The sequence below is a fragment of the Danio rerio genome, chromosome 4, assembly GCF_049306965.1.
Source record: "Danio rerio strain Tuebingen ecotype United States chromosome 4, GRCz12tu, whole genome shotgun sequence".
Taxonomy (NCBI): domain Eukaryota; kingdom Metazoa; phylum Chordata; class Actinopteri; order Cypriniformes; family Danionidae; genus Danio; species Danio rerio.
This window is the reverse complement of record NC_133179.1, coordinates 45199444-45219606: the sequence shown is the minus strand read 5'-3', so window position 1 is coordinate 45219606 and position 20163 is coordinate 45199444. Positions and strand designations below refer to the sequence as shown.

At 39.9% G+C, this 20163-nt stretch overlaps 1 protein-coding gene, 1 long non-coding RNA gene and 11 other non-coding genes across 17 annotated transcripts in view; 10 read left to right on the top strand and 3 right to left on the bottom strand.

Moving 5' to 3' along the window:
- The window catches only part of znf1046 (zinc finger protein 1046), a 659651-nt gene that overhangs the window by 404471 nt on the left and 235017 nt on the right, over nt 1-20163 (top strand). The gene's annotated exons all lie outside the window — the stretch shown is intronic.
- Nucleotides 1233-1305, top strand: trnav-aac (transfer RNA valine (anticodon AAC)). Its single transcript has one exon. It is a non-coding gene; the product is annotated as a tRNA-Val (tRNA).
- trnav-uac (transfer RNA valine (anticodon UAC)) lies at nt 1412-1484 on the top strand. Its single transcript has one exon. It is a non-coding gene; the product is annotated as a tRNA-Val (tRNA).
- trnal-cag (transfer RNA leucine (anticodon CAG)) lies at nt 2568-2650 on the bottom strand. Its single transcript has one exon. It is a non-coding gene; the product is annotated as a tRNA-Leu (tRNA).
- trnav-aac (transfer RNA valine (anticodon AAC)) lies at nt 3980-4052 on the top strand. The gene has a single exon. It is a non-coding gene; the product is annotated as a tRNA-Val (tRNA).
- Nucleotides 4159-4231, top strand: trnav-uac (transfer RNA valine (anticodon UAC)). Its single transcript has one exon. It is a non-coding gene; the product is annotated as a tRNA-Val (tRNA).
- On the bottom strand, nt 5307-5389 carry trnal-cag (transfer RNA leucine (anticodon CAG)). Its single transcript has one exon. It is a non-coding gene; the product is annotated as a tRNA-Leu (tRNA).
- On the top strand, nt 6719-6791 carry trnav-aac (transfer RNA valine (anticodon AAC)). The gene has a single exon. It is a non-coding gene; the product is annotated as a tRNA-Val (tRNA).
- On the top strand, nt 6898-6970 carry trnav-uac (transfer RNA valine (anticodon UAC)). Its single transcript has one exon. It is a non-coding gene; the product is annotated as a tRNA-Val (tRNA).
- trnal-cag (transfer RNA leucine (anticodon CAG)) lies at nt 7988-8070 on the bottom strand. The gene has a single exon. It is a non-coding gene; the product is annotated as a tRNA-Leu (tRNA).
- On the top strand, nt 9400-9472 carry trnav-aac (transfer RNA valine (anticodon AAC)). The gene has a single exon. It is a non-coding gene; the product is annotated as a tRNA-Val (tRNA).
- trnav-uac (transfer RNA valine (anticodon UAC)) lies at nt 9579-9651 on the top strand. The gene has a single exon. It is a non-coding gene; the product is annotated as a tRNA-Val (tRNA).
- On the top strand, nt 13124-19531 carry LOC110437756 (uncharacterized). Of its 5 annotated transcripts, none has more exons than XR_012402283.1 (8): nt 13124-13182; nt 13574-13646; nt 14053-14145; nt 14293-14430; nt 14532-14624; nt 15843-15945; nt 16090-16187; nt 16253-16894. It is a non-coding gene; the product is annotated as an uncharacterized lncRNA (long non-coding RNA). The 5 variants fall into 5 exon arrangements; XR_012402280.1 differs by lacking the exon at nt 16090-16187 and adding an exon at nt 15047-15092 and having other exon boundaries at nt 14532-14628; XR_012402281.1 differs by lacking the exon at nt 16090-16187 and adding an exon at nt 15043-15092 and having other exon boundaries at nt 14532-14646.

The window sequence follows — 20163 nt, the reverse complement described above, 5'->3', positions numbered from 1 at the left end:
TCATTGGCGCAGCAGGCAGCTAAGCTGTGCTCGGCTCCTGGGGCTGCGCCTAGTTTCAATAGCCAATACTTGACAGCTGTCATTGCTTACGACCACACCACCCTGAGGGCGCTATAGAGCAAACAGGAAGTGAGTTGGCAGCAGTGAGGAGAGAAAGGCTCTCCCCATTTTGCTTGTCTACCTTTTTGTTTATTGACCTTGAGTGGTTTGTTTGTTTGTTTTATTTTTGTCTTTAAAAACCACCCAACAGCAGCATTTTGCTGACTGAAGGGTGGTTATGTTGTGATTTTTATTTTTAATCATGGACAGATTACCCGGCAACGACACGGAAATGGAGGGACTTGCACGAAAGGATAAAGAAAAGGGGCTGGATAATAGACGAAAAGATAAAAAAAATGGACTTGACAGCAGACAAAGAGATAAATAAAATGAAGAGCCCGGCCAACGAAGAGGTGAAAAAGGTAAGGATAAGCAAGAGATACAAAGAAGAGTGTGCACAAAGGAAGCAACAGTAACTGTAGAAGTAGAAAATGTAAAAGATGCAAGAAGGTTTGATATAATCAAAGCAGTCACGGAGCTGATTGGAGAAGGAAGAATTCTGGCGGTGAGACCCAAACAAACAAGGGAGTGTGAAGTAACAATGGAGACTGAAGATGACACCGAAATTTTAATAGACAATGGATTGACAATTAAAGGAGTGAAATCTGAAGTACGGAGGATACAAAACAGAGACTATGTTGTTTCGTTCAAGCATCTGCCTGTTTACCTAGCTGATGAAGAAATTTTAAGCAAGCTAGAGGGATGGGGAGTTTTCCCCATGTCTAAAACTAAAAGAAGACTGTATCCAGGCACAAGCATAGAAGATGGAACAAGGTTTGTAAAAAACAGATTTCCAGAAGAGACAGTCTCCCTACCATACAGTACCAAAATCGAGACGGCTGAAGGGGCACAGCACTTTAGAGTCATGCACACCAATCAGGTAAAAACCTGTCGACTATGCATGAGCTCAGACCATGTGATGAAGGAATGCACAGAATTCAGGTGCTTCAAATGTGACGAAAGGGGACATTTCGCTAGGACCTGTAGAGCTGTGATGGGCCCGGATTGTAAATTGGCCCTAATACCTGCAGGGAGCTTGTCACGCTGAGTTGGCTTTGTCCGATTGATTGACAAACGCGTACACCTTGTTTAATCCTTGCACGCCTAACTTCGCTGGGGAAAGCACTTGTGGGGTTTCTGTAGTGTAGTGGTCATCATGTTTGCCTAACACGCGAAAGGTCCTCGGTTCAAAACCGAGCAGAAACAGTGCTCTTCTTTTGGTGAGAAAATAATAGCATCCACTGCGTCACCAGCAATGATCGTCAACAGGCACCCAATCAAAAAGGGTTATCTGCTAGTTGTACTTCTGAAGGTTTCCATAGTGTAGTGGTTATCACGTTCGCCTTACACGCGAAAGGTCCCCAGTTCGAAACTGGGTGGAAACAACCTCTGGCTTTTACGACGATTGTCAAATCAGGCTTCTGTTGAGTACTGATGTTCACTGAAAACATTCTTTCTGCAGAGCGTTGTGAGGCTAGAAGTTTGAATTCAACTCAGTGTTTACCTCCCCTCGCGGTGTCGCAAACTTGCGTAGAATCTGATTTCTTTTAGCTTTGTGTTGTGCATGAGCAGGTGGCCAGTGCGTTTGCTGGCCCTCCACGATGCGGACCGTACAAGACAGCTCTATTAAAAAAGACTATAAATACTTAAAGCACCACTGGCCTATTGGTTTCCGTAGTGTAGTGTTTATCATGTTTGCATTACACGCTAAAGGTCTCCTGTTCGAAACTGGGCCGAAGCATACAATTAGTGGACACTTTTGTTCAAAGCGACATACAATAGTGGAGGTATTTAGCGATTCAACAAGACGAGGCAATGCATACGAAAAAGGGCTATATATTCCAAGTAATTTGTTTGTGCTCAGGGAATTTAGTGCTGGAGTAGGAGTGTCGTTTTCTTTAGAGAAAGGGATATTCACCGGGGTTCGGGTGTACTCTGAAGAGATGGGTGTTAGCTGTCGTTTGAAGGAGACCAGTGTATCCATAATCCGAGTGGGAATGGCAAAGTGATTCCACCAGCGTAGAACATTGAATGAAAACATTGTGGAAAGTGACTTTCAGTCTCTCTGCGATGGCACCACAAGACAGTGCTCTCACCCTAACCGGAGGCTCCTGTGGTTATCACGATGGCTTTACAAGCGGAGGGTCTCCTGTTAGAAACTGAGCGGAAACATTCAGATTTGCTTTTACGCGCATTCTCAATTGGCTCTCTGCTCACTGGATGATGCACGATACAAGGTTGTGGATCTGTCAAATGTCATGACTTGACGTTGTACAAGGATTTGACGAAAAAATGCCCTGCAAACCTTAAAAATCAACACCATCCCAGGACAATTCTTTTGATCCCCTTTCGGTGCACTTGCATTAAAGCCCGCGTGATGCGGCGCTTTGTCAGTGTTACTGTATCATTCGGACATGGTGGCAGGGAGTTAAAGACTTCAGCCAGAGCGCATCGCCACAGGCTCGGGTTGTCAGAAGTGGGATTCGAACCCACGCCTCCAGGGGAGACTGCGACCTGAACGCAGCGCCTTAGACCGCTCGGCCATCCTGACATGCAAGTTTGGCAGGAGCTGTCTCCTGGGAGCCACACCGCAGTACCGTGACATGGAATCTGGTGTTTCACAGCTTGCCCAGCTCCGTCTGTCCACTTTATTGGCGCAGCAGGCAGCTAAGCTGTGCTCGGCTCCTGGGGCTGCGCCTAGTTTCAATAGCCAACACTTGACAGCTGTCATTGCTTACGGCCACACCACCCTGAGGGCGCTATAGAGCAAACAGGAAGTGAGTTGGCAGCAGTGAGGAGAGAAAGGCTCTCCCCATTTTGCTTGTCTACCTTTTTGTTTATTGACCTTGAGTGGTTTGTTTGTTTGTTTTATTTTTTGCTTTAAAAACCACCCAACAGCAGCATTTTGCTGACTGAAGGGTGGTTATGTTGTGATTTTTATTTTTAATCATGGACAGATTACCCGGCAACGACACGGAAATGGAGGGACTTGCACGAAAGGATAAAGAAAATGGGCTGGATAATAGACGAAGAGATAAAAAAAATGGACTTGACAGCAGACAAAGAGATAAATAAAATGAAGAGCCCGGCCAACGAAGAGGTGAAAAAGGTAAGGATAAGCAAGAGATACAAAGAAGAGTATGCACAAAGGAAGCAACAGTAACTGTAGAAGTAGAAAATGTAAAAGATGCAAGAAGATTTGATATAACCAAAGCAGTCACGGAGCTGATTGGAGAAGGAAGAATTCTGGCGGTGAGACCCAAACAAACAAGGGAGTATGAAGTAACAATGGAGACTGAAGATGACACCGAAATTTTAATAGACAATGGATTGACAATTAAAGGAGTGAAATCTGAAGTACGGAGGTTACAAAACAGAGACTATGTTGTTTCGTTCAAGCATCTGCCTGTTTACCTAGCTGATGAAGAAATTTTAAGCAAGCTAGAGGGATGGGGAGTTTTTCCCATGTCTAAAACTAAAAGGAGACTGTATCCAGGCACAAGCATAGAAGATGCAACAAGGTTTGTAAAAAACAGATTTCCAGAAGAGACGGTCTCCCTACCATACAGTACCAAAATCGAGACGGCTGAAGGGGCACAGCACTTTAGAGTCATGCACACCAATCAGGTAAAAACCTGTCGACTATGAATGAGCTCAGACCATGTGATGAAGGAATGCACAGAATTCAGGTGCTTCAAATGTGACGAAAGGGGACATTTCGCTAGGACCTGTACAGCTGTGTTGGGCCCGGATTGTAAATTGGCCCTAATACCTGCAGGGAGCTTGTCACGCTGAGTTGGCTTTGTCCGCTTGATTGACAAACGCGTACACCTTGTTTTATCCTTGCACGCCTAACTTCGCTGGGGAAAGCACTTGTGGGGTTTCTGTAGTGTAGTGGTCATCACGTTCGCCTAACACGCGAAAGGTCCTCGGTTCGAAACCGAGCAGAAACAGTGCTCTTCTTTTGGCGAGAAAATAATAGCATCCACTGCCGCACCAGCAATGATCGTCAACAGGCACCCAATCAAAAAGGATTATCTGCTAGTTGTACTTCTGAAGGTTTCCATAGTGTAGTGGTTATCACATTCGCCTTACACGCGAAAGGTCCCCAGTTCGAAACTGGGTGGAAACAAGCTCTGGCTTTTACGACGATTGTCAAATCAGGCTTCTGTTGAGTACTGATGTTTACTGAAAACATTCTTTCTGCAGAGCGTTGTGAGGCTAGAAGTTTGAATTCAACTCAGTGTTTACCTCCCCTCGCGGTGTCGCAAACTTGCGTAGAATCAGATTTCTTTTAGCTATGTGTTGTGCATGAGCAGGTGGCCAGTGCGTTTCCTGGCCCTCCACGATGCGGACCGTACAAGACAGCTCTATAAAAAAAGACTATAAATACTTGAAGCACCACTGGCCTATTGGTTTCCGTAGTGTAGTGTTTATCATGTTTGCATTACACGCTAAAGGTCTCCTGTTCGAAACTGGGCCGAAGCATACAATTAGTGGACACTTTTGTTCAAAGCGACATACAATAGTGGAGGTATTTAGCGATTCAACAAGACGAGGCAATGCATACGAAAAAGGGCTATATATTCCAAGTAATTTGTTTGTGCTCAGGGAATTTAGTCTAGAGTAGGAGTGTCATTTTCTTTAGAGAGAGGGATATTCACCGGGGTTCGGGTGTACTCTGAAGAGATAGCTGTCGTTTGAAGGAGACCAGTGTATCCGTAATCCGAGTGGGAATGGCAAAGTGATTCCATCAGCGTAGAACATTGAATGAAAGCATTGTGGAAAGTGACTTTCAGTCTCTCTGCGATGGCACCACAAGACAGTGCTCTCACCCTAACCGGAGGCTCCTGTGGTTATCACGATGGCTTTACAAGCGGAGGGTCTCCTGTTAGAAACTGAGCGGAAACATTCAGATTTGCTTTTACGCGCATTCTCAATTGGCTCTCTGCTCACTGGATGATGCACGATACAAGGTCGTGGATCTGTCAAATGTCATGACTTGACGTTGTACGAGGATTTGACGAAAAAATGCCCTGCAAACCTTAAAAATCAACACCATCCCAGGACAATTCTTTTGATCCCCTTTCGGTGCACTTGCATTAAAGCCCGCGTGATGCGGCGCTTTGTCAGTGTTACTGTATCATTCGGACATGGTGGCAGGGAGTTAAAGACTTCAGGCAGAGCGCATCGCCACAGGCTCGGTTTGTCAGAAGTGGGATTCAAACCCACGCCTCCAGGGGACACTGCGACCTGAACGCAGCACCTTAGACCGCTCGGCCATCCTGACAAGCAAGTTTGGCAGGAGCTGTCTCCTGGGAGCCACACCGCAGTACCGTGACATGGAATCTGGTGTTTCACAGCTTGCCCAGCTCCGGCTGTACACCTCATTGGCGCAGCAGGCAGCTAAGCTGTGCTCGGCTCCTGGGGCTGCGCCTAGTTTCAATAGCCAACACTTGACAGCTGTCATTGCTTACGACCATACCACCCTGAGGGCGCTATAGAGCAAACAGGAAGTGAGTTGGCAGCAGTGAGGAGAGAAAGGCTCTCCCCATTTTGCTTGTCTACCTTTTTGTTTATTGACCTTGAGTGGTTTGTTTGTTTGTTTTATTTTTGTCTTTAAAAACCACCCAACAGCAGCATTTTGCTGACTGAAGGGTGGTTATGTTGTGATTTTTATTTTTAATTATGGACAGATTACCCGGCAACGACACGGAAATGGAGGGACTTGCACGAAAGGATAAAGAAAATTGGCTGGATAATAGACGAAGAGATAAAAAAAATGGACTTGACAGCAGACAAAAAGATAAATAAAATGAAGAGCCCGGCCAACGAAGAGGTGAAAAAGGTAAGGATAAGTAAGAGATACAAAGAAGAGTGTGCACAAAGGAAGCAACAGTAACTGTAGAAGTAGAAAATGTAAAAGATGCAAGAAGGTTTGATATAATCAAAGCAGTCACGGAGCTGATTGGAGAAGGAAGAATTCTGGCGGTGAGACCCAAACAAACAAGGGAGTATGAAGTAACAATGGAGACTGAAGATGACACCGAAATTTTAATAGACAATGGATTGACAATTAAAGGAGTGAAATCTGAAGTACGGAGGATACAAAACAGAGACTATGTTGTTTCGTTCAAGCATCTGCCTGTTTACCAAGCTGATGAAGAAATTTTAAGCAAGCTAGAGGGATGGGGAGTTTTCCCCATGTCTAAAACTAAAAGAAGACTGTATCCAGGCACAAGCATAGAAGATGGAACAAGGTTTGTAAAAAACAGATTTCCAGAAGAGACGGTCTCCCTACCATACAGTACCAAAATCGAGACGGCTGAAGGGGCACAGCACTTTAGAGTCATGCACACCAATCAGGTAAAAACCTGTCGACTATGCATGAGCTCAGACCATGTGATGAAGGAATTCCCAGAATTCAGGTGCTTCAACTGGGACGAAAGGGGACATTTCGCTAGGACCTGTACAGCTGTGTTGGGCCCGGATTGTAAATTGGCCCTAATACCTGCAGGGAGCTTGTCACGCTGAGTTGGCTTTGTCCGCTTGATTGACAAACGCGTACACCTTGTTTTATCCTTGCATGCCTAACTTCGCTGGGGAAAGCACTTGTGGGGTTTCTGTAGTGTAGTGGTCATCACGTTCGCCTAACACGCGAAAGGTCCTTGGTTCGAAACTGAGCAGAAACAGTGCTCTTCTTTTGGCGAGAAAATAATAGCATCCACTGCCGCACCAGCATTGATCGTCAACAGGCACCCAATCAAAAAGGGTTATCTGCTAGTTGTACTTCTGAAGGTTTCCATAGTGTAGTGGTTATCACGTTCGCCTTACACGCGAAAGGTCCCCAGTTCGAAACTGGGTGGAAACAACCTCTGGCTTTTACGACGATTGTCAAATCAGGCTTCTGTTGAGTACTGATGTTCACTGAAAACATTCTTTCTGCAGAGCGTTGTGAGGCTAGAAGTTTGAATTCAACTCAGTGTTTACCTCCCCTCGCGGTGTTGCAAACTTGCGTAGAATCTGATTTCTTTTAGCTATGTGTTGTGCATGAGCAGGTGGCCAGTGCGTTTCCTGGCCCTCCACGATGCGGACCGTACAAGACAGCTCTATAAAAAAAGACTATAAATACTTGAAGCACCACTGGCCTATTGGTTTCCGTAGTGTAGTGTTTATCATGTTTGCATTACACGCTAAAGGTCTCCTGTTCGAAACTGGGCCGAAGCATACAATTAGTGGACACTTTTGTTCAAAGCGACATACAATAGTGGAGGTATTTAGCGATTCAACAAGACGAGGCAATGCATACGAAAAAGGGCTATATATTCCAAGTAATTTGTTTGTGCTCAGGGAATTTAGTCTAGAGTAGGAGTGTCGTTTTCTTTAGAGAGAGGGATATTCACCGGGGTTCGGGTGTACTCTGAAGAGATAGCTGTCGTTTGAAGGAGACCAGTGTATCCGTAATCCGAGTGGGAATGGCAAAGTGATTCCACCAGCGTAGAACATTGAATGAAAGCATTGTGGAAAGTGACTTTCAGTCTCTCTGCGATGGCACCACAAGACAGTGCTCTCACCCTAACCGGAGGCTCCTGTGGTTATCACGATGGCTTTACAAGCGGAGGGTCTCCTGTTAGAAACTGAGCGGAAACATTCAGATTTGCTTTTACGCGCATTCTCAATTGGCTCTCTGCTCACTGGATGATGCACGATACAAGGTCGTGGATCTGTCAAATGTCATGACTTGACGTTGTACGAGGATTTGACGAAAAAATGCCCTGCAAACCTTAAAAATCAACACCATCCCACGACAATTCTTTTGATCCCCTTTCGGTGCACTTGTATTAAAGCACGCGTGATGCGGCGCTTTGTCAGTGTTACAGTATCATTCGGACAGAAGTGGGATTCGAACCCACGCCTCCAGGGGAGACTGCGACCTGAACGCAGCACCTTTGACCGCTCGGCCATCCTGACATGCAAGTATGGCAGGAGCTGTCTCCTGGGAGCCACACCGCAGTACCGTGACATGGAATCTGGTGTTTCACAGCTTGCCCAGCTCCGGCTGTCCACCTCATTGGCGCAGCAGACAGCTAAGCTGTGCTCGGCTCCTGGGGCTGCGCCTAGTTTCAATAGCCAACACTTGACAGCTGTCATTGCTTACGACCACACCACCCTGAGGGCGCTATAGAGCAAACAGGAAGTGAGTTGGCAGCAGTGAGGAGAGAAAGGCTCTCCCCATTTTGCTTGTCTACCTTTTTGTTTATTGACCTTGAGTGGTTTGTTTGTTTGTTTTATTTTTGTCTTTAAAAACCACCCAACAGCAGCATTTTGCTGACTGAAGGGTGGTTATGTTGTGATTTTTATTTTTAATCATGGACAGATTACCCGGCAACGACATGGGAATGGAGGGACTTGCACGAAAGGATAAAGAAAATGGGCTGGATAATTGACGAAGAGATTAAAAAAATGGACTTGACAGCAGACAAAGAGATAAATAAAATGAAGAGCCCGGCCAACGAAGAGGTGAAAAAGGTAAGGATAAGCAAGAGATACAAAGAAGAGTGTGCACAAAGGAAGCAACAGTAACTGTAGAAGTAGAAAATGTAAAAGATGCAAGAAGGTTTGATATAATCAAAGCAGTCACGGAGCTGATTGGAGAAGGAAGAATTCTGGCGGTGAGACCCAAACAAACAAGGGAGTATGAAGTAACAATGGAGACTGAAGATGACACCGAAATTTTAATAGACAATGGATTGACAATTAAAGGAGTGAAATCTGAAGTACGGAGGTTACAAAACAGAGACTATGTTGTTTCGTTCAAGCATCTGCCTGTTTACCTAGCTGATGAAGAAATTTTAAGTAAGCTAGAGGGATGGGGAGTTTTCCCCATGTCTAAAACTAAAAGAAGACTGTATCCAGGCACAAACATAGAAGATGGAACAAGGTTTGTAAAAAACAGATTTCCAGAAGAGACGGTCTCCCTACCATACAGTACCAAAATCGAGACGGCTGAAGGGGCACAGCACTTTAGAGTCATGCACACCAATCAGGTAAAAACCTGTCGACTACGCATGAGCTCAGACCATGTGATGAAGGAATGCCCAGAATTCAGGTGCTTCAACTGGGACGAAAGGGGACATTTCGCTAGGACCTGTACAGCTGTGTTGGGCCCGGATTGTAAATTGGCCCTAATACCTGCAGGGAGCTTGTCACGCTGAGTTGGCTTTGTCCGCTTGATTGACAAACGCGTACACCTTGTTTTATCCTTGCATGCCTAACCTCGCTGGGGAAAGCACTTGTGGGGTTTCTGTAGTGTAGTGGTCATCACGTTCGCCTAACACGCGAAAGGTCCTCGGTTCGAAACCGAGCAGAAACAGTGCTCTTCGTTTGGCGAGAAAATAATAGCATCCACTGCTGCACCAGCAATGATCGTCACCAGGCACCCAATCAAAAAGGGTTATCTGCTAGTTGTACTTCTTAAGGTTTCCATAGTGTAGTGGTTATCACGTTCGCCTTACACGCGAAAGGTCCCCAGTTCGAAACTGGGTGGAAACAACCTCTGGCTTTTACGACGATTGTCAAATCAGGCTTCTGTTGAGTACTGATGTTCACTGAAAACATTCTTTCTGCAGAGCGTTGTGAGGCTAGAAGTTTGAATTCAACTCAGTGTTTACCTCCCCTCGCGGTGTTGCAAACTTGCGTAGAATCTGATTTCTTTTAGCTATGTGTTGTGCATGAGCAGGTGGCCAGTGCGTTTCCTGGCCCTCCACGATGCGGACCGTACAAGACAGCTCTATAAAAAAAGACTATAAATACTTGAAGCACCACTGGCCTGGATGCACGATACAAGGTCGTGGATCTGTCAAATGCCATGACTTGACGTTGTACGAGGATTTGATGAAAAAATGCCCTGCAAACCTTAAAAATCAACGCCATCCCAGGACAATTCTTTTGATCCCCTTTCGGTGCACTTGCATTAAAGCCCGCGTGATGCGGCGTTTTGTCAGTGTTACTGTATCATTCGGACATGGTGGCAGGGAGTTAAAGACTTCAGCCTGAGCGCATCGCCGCAGGCTCGGTTTGTCAGAAGTGGGATTCGAACCCACGCCTCCAGGGGAGACTGCGACCTGAACGCCAGCTGCCGAAGGATAGTCCGACAATATTTCACAAATGTTGAAGATGAGAGCCAATCGGAGCGATACGCTCCAACATTGTAGCCAATCACGTTGCAGCGCTTCAACATTTGCATCCAATCGTGGACCGGAATTCTCAACATTTTCAACATTTGACCAATCAGAGTCGAGACAATGTTGAAGCCGGGGGGTAGGAACTGTTCCAAGAATCACCGCTAGGTGTGCAGTCAAACAGGTTAGTCAGATGTCAATCAATTTTCTGAACTGAGCCGAAGGTGCACGAAGAAATGACGCGGTCCTCTGGAGGCGGGTCAGAGGTCAAAAAAGTTCATTGACCATCAGTGATATTCAACGAACAGCATCGATCGACAGAGCACAGCATCGTTTTGCTTACAGTAAAGGATTTTTTCCGATAGTGATTTCTTAAAAAAGGTAGGAAAAACTACACAATTGCACGAATGAATGTTTTAGTGTGTTGTATTTCAAATTTGGATACTTTAATTCAAAACCGTTTAATTTATAGGAGAAAAATGTCTGAAAAATCTCATAAAGCCATGTCAGACGCTGACTGGATTTCACATCTGAAAAAGTTTGCCAGCACAGGAGTTTGGCCATCAAATGAGGGCAACAGGCCAGCTCCTCAACAAAAAAAGTGGCATGAGATTTATCAAAGGGTGTGTATTTCGTTTACATGATATAACGTTTGTTGAAATTTGCTTAACAGAGTAACGTTAACTTGTTAGGCTTCAGTACATTCAGTACAGTATCTGTGTAAAACATGTCATACTTGTTTTTAAATATTAAAGTGTTTTAAATTGCATGTATTTTGAGATTTACTTCGAATAATTTAGTAAGTTTGACCATTTATGAGAGAGATCTGAAAAGGTGGGGGAAGGGATTATGAGTGTACAGTATACAGCATGTGGTTTTAAGGCCTGAAATGTTCTTGTCCAGTTCCTTTGATTCTTCTTTTCGTTTTTGGAGATACAAACTGTACAATTACATATTAGACAAATATTAAACACATTCTAGAAACAGTGGTAAATTAATTTACGGAGCTATTGTGTGCTTTATTAAGGGAGTCATTGAGTTAAAATTCTTGTTTAGTTATAAAAGTTTTTTGTATTGTGTAAAATTATTTATTATATTTTTCATGATTTTTTCAGATTGAGAATTGCCCATTGCAATCTCGTGGGCAGAGGACTTTGCTTGGAGGTGTGCTAAAATGCACATGTGGTTTTCACATTTTTGAATCAATACATGTTTATTTTTATTTACTAGAATGTCTTTCCTTTTTTATGATTATATGTATTTTTGTGATTATTTTCAGCATAGTACTGCTTCTGCTGCTCCAGCACAAACGGTGCAACAACCTGCCCCTACTGTACCTGCTCAGGAGGTGATGGAGACGAGACAACTTGAGGCCCAGCCCCAGCCCCCGTCTACTCCATCAGTGGCATCAAAGATTTCACCGCAATTGTCAATGGTACATTTTTTTTAAATCAAAAGAAATGACAATTTCAGTGTTTCAAGAGTTCAAGGTGTTCAAAGTTCAGTTCAAAGTTCAAACATAGGAGAGAAAAGAACAAAAAGCAATAAAAAAGTTGAGGTGTTGCTAGAGACCTGCTTCTTTTCACACCTCTTGCACAGTGGGGGGTAGCAGACACTTGCTGATTGGTCGGTTTGAGTTTCTGTGATTGGATTAAATTACATGGTCAGGTCATGGTCAGGGTCACAGTTTTTAAAGCTACATTTTAACATCTTGTCTTCAGATAATGATACATAATAAACACTAATAGTAAATACTTTGTTTCGATTTTAAGTGTAAGCTAAAATTTGTACTTTTTCTAAACAACGAGTCTGAGGTATTATCTTGAAAAAGTACTTATTTAAAAAAAAAAAAAAAATATATATATATATATATATATATATATATTTTTTTTTTTTTTTTTGCTACCACAGGTATGCTAATATTTTTTCTACTGGGAGAAAGTCTTATTTGTTTTATTTCGAATACATTTTTCAAGGTCAATATTATGAGCCTCTTTAAGCTTTTTTTTTTTTTGGCATAGTCTACAAGACAAACCATCGTTATACAATAACTTGCCTAATTACCCTAACCTGCCTAGTTAACCTAATTTACCTAGTTAAACCTTCAAATGTCACTTTAAGTGGTATAGAAGTGAATATCTAGTCAAATATTATTTACTGTCATCAGGGCAAAGATAAAATAAATCAGTTATTAGAAATGAGTTATTAAAACTTTGATGTTTAAAAAATGTGCTGAACAAATCTTCTCTCCATTAAACAGAAATTGGTGGAAAAAAATAAAAAAAGCGGGCTAAAAAATAGTGTGATGTTGTAATATACAATGTATGTTTTTGTTGAAATGCATAATGTAATAATAGTACAATAATACTGTATATAACATAATGCAATACTTTATTCCTTTGGTAGTAAAAAAAAAAATATTTGTTTGCATATTGCTCCTTGATCCAGAAAACTATCATTTTAATCAAAGCCTAATGTGTCACATTTATTTTCAATGAACCAGTTGTCTAATTAAATCTATTCTAACTTATATCTTATTTCTACCTGTAAAAGTAGCAGAGGGTGCACTCACAGAAATGATTCATGGCAGAGTTAGTTTTTATGCATTTACATCTATTTGACTTTATTTAAAAACTAATATTTTTAAAATCTATACATTAAAAGTAAATATACTCTAAAAGATTTAATCAATTATACAATTTATTTAATGCATTTAGTTAATAAATACTAACATTGTTTGAATAATAAGAGTTATAAAACAAACAAGATTCTGTTATTTAAAGTTTATGTGATTGGTTTTCATCAAAGTTATGAAAAAAATCAATTTGGAAACAGGAAATGACATCATTTTTGCTGGACACAAGCCCTCGGGATATTGTGGGAATCCGTCACACACATGTTGGTAAGTAATCCGAAACATTCTTTGTTGTATGGCTCCTGTTCTAATTATTTTTTTATTTAGCATCAAGTGTATATAACATTAATCCATTTATGGTAAGTTTTATGTAGTTTGTGATTTTTTTAAACGGTTTTATTGTACATTGGTTTACCGGAGAATACAGATGCCCGTTAGAATCATAACTTCAGTAAGCTTAGCCAAACAACTTTAAAATGCATCAATTAATCAAATTAACCCATTGCTGTTGGTTTTTATGTTTGTGAAAATAAAGAGAATCGAATTTGAAGTCAAGAATTGTCACTGTAATATGTAAGCTAATGTTTGCTGTTTTACGGCTAGTTAGATTACAGAACTGAATGACACCACTTATTTTATTCTTACTTTTTTTTTCCAGAAACGTAACTGGTGGTATTTTCTTAGTTTTCCTCTCACCGTGTTCTCACCTCCACGTGGCAACATAGATTTTTGTAAGTATAAGTTAAAAGATCTACACGTTAACATGTATAACATATTAGATGAACTTTTAATTAATATTCAGTCAATGTAATATAAAATAGATTTTCAATATAATGCTGAAATTGATTAAAATTTATATAAAACAATATCAGTGTTATCGAAACTTGCTTTTAGCATTTTATACTGTAAAGCCTTGTATATAGAATAATAAAATTAAACACCAATTAAAATTAACTGAAATCAATGGGAGTTTACTTGCTTGATAGAAAGATGTAACAATCATCTTATTTTAAAGAGCCTGAAAATGAGTTTCCATTACAATTAAACTTTATAAGATTGTTAGTTTTTTCAGTGTAAAATAAGGTGATTGGTGTGGTCAAGAAGAGAAATGTCTTTGAATCTGTTGGCTTTTAACAGAATGAAGATGTCAATGTGAGGCGAGATTGTGTGATGAGCTGTCTGAGCATCTACCTCAATGAAGACCTGGAACCACTTGGTAAAGAATATGTGGTATGTATCAGAATAGTGTGCCAGTAATTTTTCCATCTAGATAATATGGATTGTTCATGAGAATGGAATGGACATTAGGACACATTGACCACCAGTATTTCAACATTGAGTCCATTGGGTTGTTTTGAATAAAAAAAATCATGCAAGGTAAATGGTGGTAGAGCTGTCACTCTGAGGGAATTAAATCTGCTTGGTCCAGAGGAACCTGAAGATGAAGTTGTCTGGGTTCTGGCACCCACATGCCCCTTCTCCGCCAGAAACAACAATCCTCGCCTAAACAACAAGGTGATGACACAGACATTTCCTAGTGCTCATGAAACTGAAATGATTTTACTGCATTGATATGATTTTGGAAATGTTTATTAAGAAGTGCCTTGTATCATCAGGATGCATGTTCTGGACTGTCTGCTTACGAACTCAAGCGCCTTGAGAACATCACGCACAAGGAAGCCTTCTTGTCGTCTCTGAAGATATGGCAAGTATGTGGACATTTTAGTAAAGGTAAAGGACTAATAAGCTGTTTTCCATTTCATTTGCCCTCTCCCTACCTCAGTTTCCACCCTACTCTCCTCTTAGTCTCTTTTTCTCTCCCTCCTGCTCTTTCACTGTTGTCCCCCACTGTACGGTCCTTCTCTCCTTCTCCTTTCTTTCTTTTGTATTCACTTGTTATCTTACAGGTGTAACATAGATTTTAAAAATATATAAAATTAGATTTTGGTGGGTTCTTGTATTTTTTTTAACAATGTAGTTTACAAAATATTGTAATTTCTGTCTTCATCCATTAGCACACCTTTTAGTATAATTATGGTTGCTGTTTATACAGAAAAACAAGGAGATAATTATTCTTCTTTGTCTCGCCCGCTCTCTCTCTCTCTCTCTCTCTCTCTCTCTCAAAAGGTAGTGGAAGATCTGAGGCAGTCAGTGAAGCCAAAGCCCAATGTCAAAAGGTAAATAAAGCAGTACAATTAAAAGCATGGATCTTTTTACTGTTGGGGCTAATGTATGTGGAGTAAACTCTATCGTTTTATGTAATGATAGGAGCTTTATAGCAGTAAGTGACGTCATGGTGCACCTGCGGTTTATTAGAGTAATTTCATTGGAAGAAACCGCTTCATCAGGATAGTTCACCCAAAAATGAAAAGTTTGTCATCAATTACTCACCTTCGTGTTGTTCCAAACCCGTATCACCTTCATTCATCTTTGGAACCCAAATTAAGATATTTTTGATTTAATCTGAGAGCTTTCTGATCCTCCCATAGACATCACTGAAAATGCACATTTAAAGTCCACAAACATAAAGTCTTTATTTTTATAATTTCTTCAGCCAAAAAGTATTCTTGTTGCTTTATCATGTTAAAATTGAGTGACCCATGTCACATGGACTACATTAACTATGTTTTTAGTAGGTTTGTGTAATTTGAATGTGCACTTTCAGTGGTGGATCAGATCCAAAATATCTTAATTTGTGTTCTGAAGATAAACGGAGCTGATATGGATTTGAAACAACACGAGGGTGAGTAAAAATTTTATTTTTGGGTGAACTATCCCTTTAAGTTTCAGGCTTGATGGACATACTACACTCATCCTGACTTGATTGTCAGATTATAAATTGTTACATTGGCAGAAAGGTGCACAGCATTCATGAGAAGCGTCTCCATTTTTAGTTAACTTTTTTTAACTGCATTTTTTTGTGGCAGGTTAATGGCTTCATTGGAAGAAAAATCTCTGCAGTCTCCCCGGAAATCCCTCCGTTCTAAAATAGAAAACCTCACCCCAAGTGAAGGGTTGACCCATAATCAAGTGAGAACAAGAATAATACTTGTATAATTTTCAGATATTATATTGTTGTTGTTACATTAATAGGAAATTGCACAACTGGAGATAAAAATGCATTGTGTTGTTGTTAACTTATTATCCACAGCCTTGTGACTTTTATTTTTCCAGGCTTTAAGGGGGTGATCAGGTCTTAAGGTCATTATCCTGAACTTGCATCCATTCCGTTCTCATGAATGCATATATGCTGTCTGCTTTGATGAAAAGATGTACGTATGTGTGCGTGCATGCGTGTGTGTGTGTAATATCATAAGTGTGTGTTTATACATTCCAGGACATTGAATCCAGAGAGGCAGAGGAAGACATGGCAGAAAAGACCATGGGCATCTACAAAGTACAATCAAAGGATCATGGTCAAGGTGATGGACGCTTCACTGATGTCCGTGTTGTGCTGGAAGGTGTGGAGGTTCTCCACAACCTGTAGAGTGTCACTCATGCATGGGTTATGTTATATGGCCTGATCTACGCGCTCAATTTGAACTACCCTAAAAGCCTGAAGTGTACATTTGAGGTGTACCAGAAAATCCTGATGGACCTGGACTCAACCAAGCTTTCCCCGAAAGTACAGACACTGAAACTGAAATTGCTCCAGTGGCTAAAAATAACAACTTATACAGCCCCTACCCATTTTTTTTCACATTGTGCTCCAACCCTGAGATATGTTAAAATGATTTCCTAGTTCTATAATGATATGTTAATTAGCAACTGAAAATGGATCTCTGAGTACAGTTTTATTTTTTATTTATTTATTTTTTTGGGTGTCCAAGCAGTCATGTGATGTTCGAGTGTGGCTGTGTAAGTGGGTTCATATGGATGGTTTCCTAAATGTTGGCTGATGTTAACTTGGCTCAATCCAGAGTTTTGTATAAAAGATAAATATAAATAAATCTGGAATTTTCCAGTTGGTCTAATTCAATGTGATGCATTTTTTGATTTGGTTTAGTATATAAGCATACATTAAACATGATTCAAATAAATGTTATTTATATTTTTTAGTTACCCCGATTTAGTTCTCTTAATTATTATGCAATTTATACAATAAACTTTGTGTATTTTAAATAAATACACTTTTTATTATTAATTTAGAATAATTACACTTTACATGAACTAATTACGTAAACCTGAGGATTATGCATTTAAAATAAATAGGTTTTATTATCCTTATGAAAATAAATAGTATAAAGTTTATTTGGTAGATTTGTGTTAAAATTATGAAAAAAATATAAATGGTAATTTGTCATGTAATAAAATTACATAAATCTTAATTTTTGGATGAAATATTTCTGTGAGTGTGGTAGTAAAAAACAGCTTGAACTCGAAACACTGTAGAGAAATCAAACTGATTGTATAACTGACATATAGAAAGATAGTTTCTAATTGCTTGAAATTTAATGTGATATACACTAATGTTCAAAAAATTATTATTGTTAAAATATAAAAGCTTAATATTACTCATATTTTGCAAGAATTCTATTGTGTTTGATTTGCTCATAAATTAAGTAGATTTTATTTGATTTGAATTGTTTGAATAAATTATTCTTTATTTAATTTGCCTATATTATTATTTCACATTATTCCAGTTTTTACTAAATATTAGATCAAATAAATGTAGCCTTGATAAACATAATTAAAACATTAAAAAAATACATTGAGCAGATCGCAAACCTTTGAACATTAGTGTACATTTTGCCATTGTGAACACAGTGTTTTTAATGAAATGCTTTTTGTCTTGCCCTTTTTGAGTTCACCAAACCAAGATTTTCCGGATCCCACATTGCTGCAGCAAAGCCAAATCTTAGTGTGGCTAGAAGACCATCACAGGTTGACGTCCAGCCCAGTTCAGCAGTGTGTAGTGCTTCTACACCAAGCACGGCTGTAAGTATTGTCATAATCCACATAGCTTTCTGAGAGAATTTGGTATAAGCATTTGTTTTACGTAAATTCGTATTTTTATTAAGTACAGTCACATTAAATCTCAATAAAACATCTCTGTAGTATTCTTTTAGTGCATAAAAACATATATATTAAAAATAAGCACCATTCTTTAAACTTTTTGTTCTGCATAGAAGCGCTGTGACAAAATTTTACAGTTTAGCAGCAATCATTCATTTCCAATGTATTTTATACATTAATGTTCAAATAAAGTAATGATTGCAAAAAATTCGGATTAGTTAATGTTACTTATAGATATATATTTACAAAATGCACTTTGTTATACTGCTTGTTTGTACAGACACAGGACCTTCAAGTTTCTGCCCCCGTCCTCACATCCACTACGGCAGTGACCAGTTCCACAGAGCCGTCCGGCATTGTCTCAGTAAGTAATTTCATATTTTCTGTCCAAAAAAAAGGTAATTTGGTTTGCATATTTGCTGCCCCAGCTGAATTTACACAAAGTGGTTTTAAGACCAGCCAATTAAATTGACTTGATGTTAATTAACTAAGCTTGATATATGTATAAATGTTAACAAAATAAAGAGAGGAAAAAATAAAGCAAAGAATCACAAAAATTACGCCTTCTGTTGTTGATATTTTATGTTCACAGTAGTAAAAGAAAAAGAAAATGGATGGAAAAGAAGTAGAGAGGAAAAAGAGAAATAACTATATTGGAAAATACTTTTGCTTCTTTAAAGAAAATGTTTATTGGTGAAATTCTATTAATGATTTTTGGAATTGAAATACATATTAAGGTATTTAAAAACAATCACTTAAAATCAAAGGTATTTAGATTATAATCATGATAACATCATGTAAGGGTACTCTCTCAAATATGTAAGGTGCATTTACATTACCAGACTAAAGGTTTGATCTATTTTCCTTCACAGACTGCACCTTCTGGGTTATTGTTGCAAGCTCCATCAGCTGTTCCACTCCCGCGCCTTTGGGCTGAAACCTTGCCACCAGAGGACCACAAGTGGATTGCCAGCAGGCTTTTTAAAATAGGGTCCAAAGGAAAGCCAGAGCTTCGAGACAACCTCCAGCTCTGGTATTACCCTCCACAGCCTGCACTTACATACAATCAGGCTCCAGCTCCAGACAGATTTTTCTGTCATTCACTTTTGCTGTGGATGCCATACAAGCTGTGGAGGGTCAAAGTCCTCTACTTGAACAGCTTCTTACTGAGCTCATGAGCAACAAGGGCAATGACTCGCTGGGCGTTCCTCTTTTAGAAAAGGAAAGGATGGGGCACATCTGGAGTGTCCAAAAAAGCATATAAAATGCATTCAGGACCCCCCTGGTGTCGTGCTCTATACTGAAACGGGGAGCATTACCAAGGGAGGTGTTCTGCTACGGACCTACAGATGTGCCAGGGGCTCCACGTCTCTCGAATCCTTTCATTTACACCTCAATCGTTTCATCCCAGGTATAATTTTGCACAAACATTGTGTAAAAACGCATTAAATGTCTTTGTGTGTTTGTTTGTTGTTTGTTGCTATTGTTAATAAACCTGCAATTTCTGTGTTCTCTCCATCTACTGTATCCAGTTTGATACAGTAGGTCAATGTTCATGAGCTTTGTGCTGTGAAATCTTTACTTGTCTTTAAATATTTGTAAGAACAAATTTATTGTTTCATGACTATTTACTGAAGTAAAGCAAGATACAAAATTGTTATTACATTATTATTACATGTCATTATCAAACATAATGCTACAAGCTTTGAGGGAAATTTATTTGAACATTTCTCTGTGTTCGTTGTATTTCCATTGCATTTCATTAGATGTTTTGTCCAGAATATTTATTATGTTTTGGATCTCTGATTAAAATGTATGTTTTTGTTTGTTTCTTCCTTGACGTTGAGCTTTTAAAACTACTTGCTACTTCAACACCCAATCAAACATGGCTCTTAAAGTTTGTTTATTTATGTTTCATTTATTTTTTTCAGGTGAGCTCATTGGAGTGCAGTATCTGTTCCAGCAGACTGGTCAGGCACTGCAGAACATGAACCCACACTGTAAAAAATTGCTGTTAAAAAACGGTCAGATTCTACGGTAAAATAATGTTTTTTCACTAAAACAGTAATATTCTGTTAAAAACAGTGCTTTCTGGGTAACATTTTTGTTTTCGAGAAAGTAACCAACTGCAGAAAACTGTGAGCTAACAGAGTTCAGATTCGATGTTTTGAAGTCTGTGTTTGAAATCACGCTTTGTGTCCTTGTTCACTATTTCATACACTAATTAACTAA